We start from the raw sequence: 11,875 nt of genomic DNA, 5'->3' as shown, positions 1-11,875 counted from the left end.
CACCCACCTCAGTACAAAACAAGGCACTCTGCCTTGATTTAGGGGGCTCCTGAAAGCAAGCTTGATCATGGACAGCCAAGAAATAGACTTGAGAGTTGGACTATGTTCAGCTTGGGGCCATTGGAAAACAGGAGACTACATTCACAAAGCAGCACAATCTAACGGGTAAGAAGAGAGCTCCGCCAATGCAGGGGAGCCTCGAAACGCAGCATAAGGCCATGTTGATGGCAAACCTGAACAGACCACCTGGTCCACCTACAGGACTCCCCCCTCATGGGATATAAGAAAAAACTTTTCTTCCTGGGAACCACCATCACCTAGAACAGAGCTAAGCACATGAAGATGCTCAAATATTTGACTGGGATTAAGGACGACAATGGAAAGGGAACCACAGCCTTATCAAAAGTCTCCCTCACGCTGGCCAGGTCCTCTTACATTCACAGGATGTCTCCTAGCATTACCAAAAAGATGCACCTATCAGATAGGACAGGTTTCAGCAGATCCATGACCAACTCTAAGATGGTGTCTATACCCAGACAGCCCAGGTGCCTCATCTACCTCTCCCACCAGTGCGGCAGCCTACTCCTATCTGGCCAGAGCACAGGAGGGATGTACACATCCTATAGTCAAACTCAAGGAGGCTTAAGGACCATTCCATGACACCAAGCACAGAAAGGCCCCATCGTGAATAGTGAGGATCAAGTCTGAGGCCATCTGCCTAGAAAATGGACTGCTTGATTCAACATGAGCCTGCATGGTTCATTCTAATAACTTGAGGCCCAAGTGAAGGCCACAGAGCCTGCCTTAGGGTGGATCCAGGTTGCTTGCTCAATCCAGATAGCACTGTGTATTAAGGGCAAGAATCTCCAAAGACCAGCTGTCCCAACATCACCAGTCCCTTCACCAGCAAGTCAAGTCTGTCCGGTATTTTATAGCCAAGTATAAAGTAGGCAATAAATGCATGGATATTCCCTACATAAACAGAAACATGATCTCTCCCATGGAAAACATCCTTTATTTTCTTACTTGCTCAGAATCACAGTTATCAAGTAATAATATAAAGACATCCAGTAAAACATAAGTTGAGGCCAAATATCTGCCTCCCCATCTTCATCGTACCATCCACATAACCAGGTCCATGGAAGCCTATAGAACCAACATGAGCTATAGCAGCACGTGAAATGAACCAGAGAAGAATTCATGAAACCACACTGGCCTGGAACCCTTCTCCGTACCTCGCGTTGGTATATGCAGTATGAGTAGCACATCCTGGGTACTACTATGTGAGGTCTGAGTGTGGCTGTCTATTGGGCTTTGATTTAGGCTCTGGGAACAACATCCTGGTGATGAAACTACCCAGTGATTTCAAGAGATTAGTACAGTTGACCCTTGAACAACAGGGGGGTTAGGGGCACCAACCCCCCACAGAGTCAAAAATCTATGTGTAACTTTACAGTTGGTCTGCCACATCTATGGTTCTGCATCTGCAGATTCAACAGATCGTGCAGTACTATAGTATTTATTTTTGAAAAAAAAATTCATAAAGTGGACCCACACAGTTCAAACCCATGTTGTTCAAGGGTCAACTGTATATAGGAAAGTCAGATTGTACAGAAGTATCTTTTCTGATTTCCTTCACTCGACTCAGTTTCTCCAGAAGTAAGGTAGTTAAAACTTGTGATGATCAGTTTTATCAACTTATCTAATTTACAGTTCCCAGTTATCCCAAACACTAGTCTAGTGTCTCAGTAAAAGTATTTTGTGTGATTGAAGTACAGGAGTACTTCAATCAGTTGGACTTAAGTACGGGAGATTATCTTAGATAATGTGGGTGGGCCTGATCCTATCAGGTGAAAGGCATTGAGAGCAAAGCAGCGGTTTCCTGATGAAGAAAAGCCACTTAGTCAGGAATTGAGGTTGCAGTCCAAGAGTTCCAGACTCTACTTCCTAATTGGCTGCCCTACGGATTTCAGATTTGGCAAGCCACCCCAAATCATGTGAGTCAACACCTTGCAATGAATCTCCTGGTATTTGTTTTTCTAGAGAAACCCTGAATCCTAACTTAAATCCAGAGAGTTGTCAAGTCTTTGGAAGATGCTTTTGGCTCCAGGACCATATTGTTCAGATGCAACCCCTTAAGTCACCTGCAGAGATTGAGGCCCCTTCAGGTATCAACAGGACACTAGTTTCTTACTCAGCATCCCCCAGATGGACTAAATATGATCCAGAGTGTCTGACACAAATATATAAAGGTCACTCAGATTCAGCCCCAAATAGCAAGAAGCTGCACTGGGGTATGTGCAATAAAGATATGTTTAGTTTCAAGTTTCATGACAAGAATCGAGCGGTGAAAAGGATTCCTCAAAATGAGAAGAGGAAATGAAACAAATGCCAAGATGTAGGAACTAAACTGAGGAAATCCAAGGAGGGAGAGAGTTGGCTTCAGTGGGAGAACCATCCTGTCCTTTCTCTGAAATTTTCTCCCATATTTCCAAGCTCATGAGAAAAATACTTAAGCATCCAGCTCTCTATCCATGAAGGCCCCATGGAGAAGAGCTACAAGATGCCCTCAGGTGTTCCTTGAGGGACCTAGCTCATTGACTCAACCAGGAGACACTCTGCTCCCCAAGGAAAATATAGCTGTGTCTGGAGACATTTGTCATGATAGACAAATGCTGCTCAACATCCTACAACACACAGGACAGCCTCGCACAACAAAGAACCAGCCAGGCAGAAACATCCATACAAATGACGTTAGAAAGGCCTGACCTAGCCAGCTGCCTTTGAGACTAAGTCCAAATAATATGAAGCCTTTCGATGCTGCACAGCACAGGCAAAACCTTCAAGAGTTCTAAGACTCTTTACACTGAAGCAGCACACAAGGATAAAGCCCCACCTTGGTTGGTGAAAGCTTGTTCTTCAGAGATGAGATGAGCCACCTTCCACCTATTTCCTCAAAGTTTGCCAGAAGACCTCTCCCCTCCATCATGCACTGTTGCCCCAAGGGCTTGCACAAAGACAGTGAAGGTTAACAGAGTTGAAGGTTGCTCTATTTCCCTCTGGGGACACAATACAGTTGCCACACTGTGACATCTTGAAAGCTATGAATGGAGAACAACCTGCCTGTCATTCTTTGCACTGGAGGCCAGGTCTGGTGTGTTGGGTACAGGACTCAAACCCCAGGACTCTTCTCTGTGGTCCTGCCCAGGTGCCCTTTGCTAAGCTTTGTCTTCACTTTCTGCATTCTTTCCACAAAACAGCAGACCAACACAGACAAAAGCCCCACAGGTGTGAACTCAGAATAAGCTTCAATAGACCAAGGCATCCATGAAATACAGATATCTTAACTTCAATGGCAATTGACAACTAAGATAGTTCTATTTCTTTGTACAGGATAACGTTAAGAAAACACTGGGTCCTGACACTTTGGTGGGAGAAGCCCCTGGGGCCTACACAATTGATGTAGTCTTAATGCTGCAGAGAGCTGCATTCAACAGCTGGAGGTGACCCTAATGGAACTTCATTGATCAACATAGAGGTCACCAGACTCTTGGCACAGATGAGCCACATACATACAATCAAGCTAAAATATCCCTTCCATGTCTAATAAGGTTCAGATACTTCTAACTCTTCTGAAGCTTAAAGAACATGATCTCAAAGCTGAAAACAGCCAAGTCCCTTACCATAAAGTTAAGAAAATTACGTACTTCAAGTAAAGATGATTGGAGGTCAAAGTTCAACATGACTAGGTGACGTTCCCTCTAGAACAACAAGAGGCCCAGGGTGAAGTGAGCCATCGTTCTTTGTCTGCCCATGTGACTTTATTTTGGGGTTCAACATGAAAGGGGAAGATAAACAGATGTATTATGAAATATCAGGGTAACAGAGATCCTCAGAAGATGAAGGGTAGAGACAGCAACCTTACAGCAATTCATGGGAGGGACTGTGAAACACTCAATCTTTCAAGGATAAGGGTATGTTCCCCTGTTTTCCATAAAGAGCCGCCCAGCTCTATGTTCCATGGTTCTGGACACTAGGACCCCACCACCATGAATGCTATCATGTCTGTCTATGAAGGATCTGCTCAACTTTTCACACTCAGGCCATCTGGAGCCAGGCTGGGCCCCAGTATATGGTGAACCATATATCAGTCTTTGCTTAGACTCCTCAGCCCAGGGCAATCTACCCTTGATGCTAGTTCTAGATGTGTCTCTAGAGATGTGTTCTAGATCCCCTGATGGTCACCCAGTTCTTTTATCATGTATCATACTCCTGGATTTCATCTGCTGAATACTGAATCAGCCCATCACCCAGTCTTCTGAGGTTCCCTAGAATAGTCTTGGCCATGAAGCTTCAGGGAACACACTTACAAGAGCGTCAGACAATGTTCAGTTTGGAGCCAATGGAGAGCAGGAGAAGACGTGCACGATGCAGCACAGGCTAGCGTGGAAGAAGAAAGTCCATCCTGAGGGGACACAACCTCTGAGCTCTGCAGGAGGGTGTTCTAAGGAAAAACATGAATAGACCCTATGGTCTGATTTCAAGAACCCCTCATGGAAAACAAGAAAAAATTTTCTTCTACCTTGAGTACCACAAACACCTAGAACAGAGCCATACGCAGAGATGATTTCAGTCAAATATTTGAGCAAGAAATGTAAAAGGAACCATAACATTATCTAAAGGCACCCTTCACCCTGGCAAAGTCCTCCTAGCAATCCCAAGACATCTCCAAGTTTTATCACTGAGAAGATGCATCCTAGTAAAATAGCCTGGATGCCAGCAGATCCATCACCTGCTTTTCCAGTAACATCTACCGATAAAGCCCAGTCACCACTCTACCCTCTCCCATCAGCCACTCTGGCCTACTGCTTCTACCCAGAGTACAGAATGGATGTATACCTCTGGGCCATCTCCAGGAGGCTTGTTAAGATACTTCTTGACACCAAGCACAGAAACCCCTGACATTAACAAGAACGATGAGAACCAAGTTGTAGTCATCTGTCTATACAGAGAGACCACTTAATCAGAAGCAGGTACATTCTCATATCTAGATTCACAACTGAAGGTCACTAAGCTCTGTTAAGGGCATGGACAGGTCTTCAGCACTGATGGTTTTGGGGTGAGCGCATGATCCGACTTTCCAGCTATGTTAGCAGTCTCCCATATTACCCAGACTTTCCTCATTAAGTGAAGGTAGTTAAGTATCCAAGAAACAAACTATGCTTCTTTTCAAACTACTTATGGTTAAGACAGGAGTTCTGGGTGATTATTCTGGAAGAGATGTTGTAGGCAGAGTAAACTTTTCACCAAAAGTTAACCACTAGCTAGTATCGGATAGTCCCCAAGGAGGAAGTGACATTCCCGGTGAGCGGTGGTGTGTTCCTGGGATTTGGTTGATCCACCCTGTTCATCTGATATAATCAATTTGTGTGTGGCAATGGGTGAGGTGTCACACAGAGCTACAGAGAATCCCCAAATAAAGACTTGGAGCCTAGCAAGAAGATTGGGGGCTGTCTCTAGAAATGGGATAAAGGACCCAAAACCACGCAAAGGCCCTTGATATCACTGTTTCAGTACAATCACCTCTATTGATTTTGGCTGCTTCTTATGCCAATCAGAAGGGATTCATCCAGATTTGCTTCCAACCGGCAGTTTATCCCCTGAACTTTCCTTGAAGGACCTGTGGCCCTGGAATTGAGACTCACAGACCTAACAGGATGTAAAAGGAAATTTCACTAGATGAGGATAACCCCAGGACAAAAAGATCTGCCAAGATCTGCTTATTTCCAGATGGGCACATGATACACATCCTTCCTGAGATGTCTGCAGTGCTGCACCACTGATAATCCCTGCACTGGAAGTGCCAAGATGCTCATCTCCCTCTGGGAATGGCCCTTACTCCAATGAGAACTGCCTCAACCAAGACTCTGCCCCTTCCCTGGGGGAAGTCACATTCCCTGGCTGCACTGAGGTATCCAGAGGTCCAGCCATGTTGCTCAGTTCAGGGCAACTCTGGAGGGCCATTCTTGCTCCAGAACTCCTCATGGGGCTGGTTGAAACTTCTGTTGAGGATACACAGTTGAACTTCTCCTTCTGCCCTATCTTGCTGTCTTTACTTCCTTTCCAGTGCTGTTCCCAAGTGCATTCCCTATAAACCTAACGCATGGGAGTCATCATCAAGGAGTCTTTTCTAGGGAAGCCAAACCCAGACACTTGACTTTTCACATGTCCGTTTTTTAATCTTTAAAGTTTTAGGTCACATAGGAAATGAAACTTTTGCTGCTTAATGAGTAAACCATCATCAGCCCCCTGGGTTTACTATTGCACAGTAATGATACTGTTATTTGGAACTAAAGATTCTGCTTGGCTTATAATATACAAACCAAATTGAGGGCCACCTATATCCTCCTTAGCAGACGCGCAATCTCACTGTGTGCCTCTTTTCATATTGCAGGATTGGTGCTCTTTTAATCTGTCCATTAAGTCTAAAGCGTGTTCCAAAACTTGACAGTTCTTTGATCTTCATTGTTAGCCTAAGTTGATAAGTAGTTTTTCCTGAGGACCCAGGAAGGCTTGGGGAATTGGGGAGAAAGTTCTCTGTAGACATGACATTCTCCTTCTCCAACTCTGGTAGGTAGAGGAGAAATGAAGGAGGGAGGCAGAGAGCCATCATTTACTGGATCATACTGGTGATGGAGAGAGGATGGTCCAGAACTTTCTTTGGTCCTTTGAGGAAGACAATAAGGCAGCTGGCAACGACTACTAAAGCCTATAGGACTGAAGTATCCTTCTCTTGTTCTCTAGTAAGCTCTTTAGAATGATAAAAGCTCCAGTGTATGTGCATTACCAACTGGGAGTGGATCTCTCAAGATCCTTCAAGCCATAAATTTGCTATGGTCCTTCACCAAGTTACTTCCTAGAGCACTTAAAGGAGAGAGGAGCCATGGAGTTCTGAAGCGCCTCCCTGCTCAGAAATTCCAGGGGAAAAGTTCAAAATCCTGTGATCCAAGACCTCACAAGTGTCTCCTTGTACAAACTCCAGTCATTATGGCATGTGCCACTCCATTATATTTTGTGTATGAATGGCAATAAGTATAGACCTATCAATAATCACTTTAAATGTCGATGGACTAAACGCTCCAATCAAAAGGCAGAGGGTGGACGCTTGGATAAAAAACAAGACCCGTCTACATGCTGCTTACAGGAGACTCACTTCAGAGCTAAAGACAGATTGAAAGTGAGGGGATGGAAAAAGATTTCCTGCAAATGGAAATGACAAGAAATTAGAGGTAGCGATACTCAGACAAAATAGACTTTTAAAGTATATAACAAAAGACAAAGAAGGGCATTACATAATGATAAACGCATCAATACTAGAGGATAACTCATTAACACAGGCACGTAACAGATGCACAAATAGGCCTTCTTCCCATAACCCAGAGAGATCCTCTCAGGCTCTTCAACGTGGGCAGGAAACAAGGTTTTCAGCAGTAGGACTAGGGTGAGGAATGTTTCACTTCCATAGGGCAGTCCGGATACCTGCCCAAGGGATGTACTTCATCTCAGTCATGGACAGGGATGCCTACCTCCACCTTAAGTCTGCACTGAACACAAGTCAATTAGGAACCAAATAGCAACCCAGAAGTTTTCTGGCAGTGTGAATCCACCCAAGTGAAGGAAATGATGTCATTTCATCAAAGGTCAGCCGTCAAAGGTCTGCTTGATGTGAGCACAGAGGCTGAGTCCAGCCATCTCCCTCACATTTGCCAAGGCGTATGTCAGCTTTCACAGTGCAAATCCCATCCTGAAAACACAGTCTGACATGTGACTCTGTTGCAGTGCTTTATGTAAAGGATGTATGTTTGAATTCAGTTTGGAATGAGATGTACCTCTGGCTACAAAATGGTCCCAGCTATCCAAGTTCCAAGCATTCAAAGGCTCCACCCTAGGCTATTTACATTTATGCATGTCATTATCCCTTAAAAACTTATTGGAGGCTACATGATTGTCTTTAAGCCTCATGATAGCAGGCAACCTCACAGATGATTTGAAAAGCTTCTTGAACCAAAGGGAAGGAGTAGAATTTTTAGTTGACAAATAACAGACTGTATTATTCAAGGTGATGGTCTAGGAAGGTAAGACGTTGACATGGAATGAAGTCATCTTTAGGCCACTTAGGCACAGAGGAAGATGGGGAAACTCAGGAACTATCTTCACAGCTGCTTCAATGCTTGCCCCAGCAAGAAAATTCCAGAAGCCCATAGGCTTCATTTAGAGACACTTCAAACAGATTTCAGTACCCAGCTGCCTGGTAACGGGGTGTCATCTCCAGGGGCACTGCTACCAGATTAATTGCTCTGCAGCTCAGAGGGGCTGGATCCTAGATGAAGCTCAGTCACTGAGCAGGAACAAAGTTGAGAGTTTTAGTCTCTGAAGGACGTCAAATGTGTCAAGATGTTATGGTGCCAGTTTTTAATGGAGAAATTTGTACAACATTTTCCTGTATCAAGGGACAGATCGTGAAAGTATAAGGAAAACCAAAGACACCTGACGTGTCCTAGTTCCCTGCAAGTGTCACACAGGCTCAGAAGTAGCCCCTGGTTGTCAGTAACAGGCTAACTGCCTATAGGAGTGACAGGCCTTGTCCTTGTGCTTCATGACCACAATCACTCAGGCAAGGTTTACAGAGCCACGTGTTTCCCAGTGTAGACTCCTTATCTAGATTCTCATTCCTTGGAGATGAGCTACCTGGATGCCATCCTATAGACAGGAGGCCTAGCCTTTTCAAGGAAAAAGACACTGAACACGAGGATTCTCTAAGGTTGAAGCCATAGCCAAAGACACCCAAGAGGTGACAGCCTCTAATCTTCAATTCTCTACAAATAAAATTTAGAGAACAGAACAAAAATGGTTGTCACTCCCTTTAAGCCATTCTAAGACCCCCCAAAAAGCCCACTGGGCTGTACTTAATACTCAAACTTCATTAGAACAATTATTATCATGTATTTGCCAACATTCATTTTGGTCATGGGCCATTTTATCCAATGATACATCTGTTTACGCATAGCCTGGCCTGTTGTCAAAATAGAGGCCAGCCAAGGTATGTCCTCCCCTCCACCCCCAGATCTGCAGAGAGTCTGAAGTTTCAACTCCATTGAGCAGACTTTTCAAGCCCAGCTCCCAGCACCCCAGATCTGCCAGCACTCAGGCTTACAATCCTTTGCCCAGACACACCCACCTCACACTGGCCCCTGGGCTTGGTTTAGGAAATTCTAGGACATTTGTTCAACTCAAAGGTAATACCATGTCTCCAAGTATAGGAATTGCTGATGACCAGCTGTCCCAAACACAAGCCCTTTTCCTCATCCAGCCCAGCCAGGACCTGTACTTCATGGTTAAAAATGAAGCAGGCAGAGAAATTCCCTCTCTTCCTGAAGAGATAAGTCCACAAACGTTCCGTGAAAGAATCCTTCCTTCCCTCCTTTCCTCTAAAGGAGTCTTTCTACTGGCGTCATAGCCCTCTTCACCCAAAGGTCAGGCAACACTAATGCTCAGGTAAACTGAAGAGATACCCAGCAGCTTATGAAGATGGCGCCACCACATCTGACTTGTGGACCATATACTGATACCATCCAGGCTTCCATGTTTCCACATGGATTAGAAATAGTCAGTGAGCATTACAACACAAGAATCTAACCAGAGGCAGATCCAGAAGAGCACAGCCTGGAGCCATTCAAGACACCCAGGGATCGAGTCAACTCCAGGTACCTCCTCATGGTAAACTGATTGTCACTCTTCAAATAACCTCGCCACCACATCAGGTCTCTAAAAAGTGTGAAGGCTGATGTTCTTTTGATGTAAAGAAAATGTGTCTTGTATTCTAAACCTCCCCAGACAGAGGATAGATCTTTGTGAACGTGACCTTTATTCTATCTGCTACAGCCTGAGGACAAATATGTGAATAGAGCTATGGTCAATGGTTTCATTGGCAACTACTTCATTTATGGTTAAAGAAAAAGAAAGAAAAATTCAAGCAAGGAGTAAAGACCTCAAGTCAGGCACAGCTTCTTGGCTTGGAAAAGTAGGTGATTACACCTTGATACGTAGTGGGCAGCTCACTGAACCTAGGCCTTAGGACCTTTTCCTGCCCAGGCCCTGCTCCACCCACCCCCACACTGGCTTGACAGTAAGGCAGTTTGCACCTAGAGTACCCACTGGCAGAAGGATCTGCTTCTCTGAAGTCAATTTTCTCACAACTTGAGAGGGGGTTGGATGTAGGGCTGATTACCACCTAAAGATGCCACAGGAGTCAGGCAGCTCTTGCTGACAACCCCACCCTATGGTGGTCCCTAGGGCATCCCTTTTACTATGATCTCCCATACCTGGGGCAATTGTTAAGGCCCAGTGAGCAGGTCACTGTTTTGCATTTCTATCCATCCCGCGTCTTGGGCTGGAACCCCAGTTTTCCTAAAGAAACCTGGATTTCTAGATTAAGAACACGTCCGTGACAATTAGTGTCCTGCCTCAAAAGAACTGGAACTGGTCTTCCAGGACTCATGTTTGGAAGACAATCAGAAAGGTTCTGGAATATGGAACAGAGCGGTGCTTTGGAGAACTTCAGTAATGAGACAAGAAAGGCTTCCCAACACAGAAGAACTTTGACCACTGGTTCAAGATGACCAACCAGAGGACTTCTTTTGTGTGCCTACTCCCTTGGCCAGTAAGAATAGAAGTCACCCTGCATTTGATCAGAGGTCTTTGTCATTCCTTGTTTCAATGAGACATTTGGAGTCCCAAGACAGATGACAGTGAACTATCACAGCTGTCATGGAGGTATGATCTTTACTAGTAAAAAGCACTACTTCTGGCATTTAGCATGCATCTCCTGATCTAGTGAATACATTATTCAATCCTCAATGAAGAGAGTATCAATTTGCTTTCTCATGGGAAAGTCAGCAGTATACATTCATAGCCTCATCCTAGAGTTATGACAACTTTCCTACTCTCTACAATAAAATCTACAGAAATCTTGATTATATTGGCATTCCAGATTATGTTGGCGAGAGCGGCCAAGATGGGCGAGTAGGAAGACGCTGAGCTCACCTCTTCTCACGAGCACACCAAAATGACATCTGCAAGAAGACCATCAATGAAAAAGACTGGAACCTATATTAGCGTTCCACAGAAGATTCTGCTGGTCTAGTTTATTACTGACATTGTTTTGTTAGAATTGAAGACCTATGTGCCAGAATGTGGTAGGTAAACCTACAAAGATTCAGGGCCTGCCACATCACTGATGCTTTTAAGTGTCTAGGGCATGCAGGACATCACTTCCTACTTCCAAATTAAAGGACAATTTACTGCACCTTTTATCTCCTACCATGAAGGAAGTGTAACTTCAAAATTGGTAGGCCTCTTTGGATTGTAAATACAGCATATGTCACACTTGGGAATACTGCCCCTAACCATTTTTCAGTGGGCTCCAAAGCCTGCCAGTTTTGAGTACCTGTGGTCTGGCCATTCAAAATACAACCTGACAGATCTCAGTGTTAGCCACACCCATGGTAGGAATAGATGCAAGTTCCTGCAGAACTCAACAGGAATCTTGATTATATTGACTTTCCACAAAAGGTCTTTCTGGTCCACCTTATCATTGGTGTTATACTGTTAGACCTGGAAATCAGAAGTATCAAGTACTCTGGAACACACCTATGGCCAGAATGTGAGAGGTAACAGCAGACTCCTAAGATTGCAGAATAAGTTCATACATTTGCCCATGGAAAACTTAACTTGGAAATTGGCTCCAAGTATAATACTGAGACTTAATAGAGACTGAATTCCTAGCCATGAAACATCCAGTATGGGTTTAGAACTT

The sequence above is a fragment of the Globicephala melas genome, chromosome 5, assembly GCF_963455315.2.
Source record: "Globicephala melas chromosome 5, mGloMel1.2, whole genome shotgun sequence".
Lineage (NCBI taxonomy): Eukaryota > Metazoa > Chordata > Mammalia > Artiodactyla > Delphinidae > Globicephala > Globicephala melas.
Note: the sequence above shows the minus strand (reverse complement) of the source record.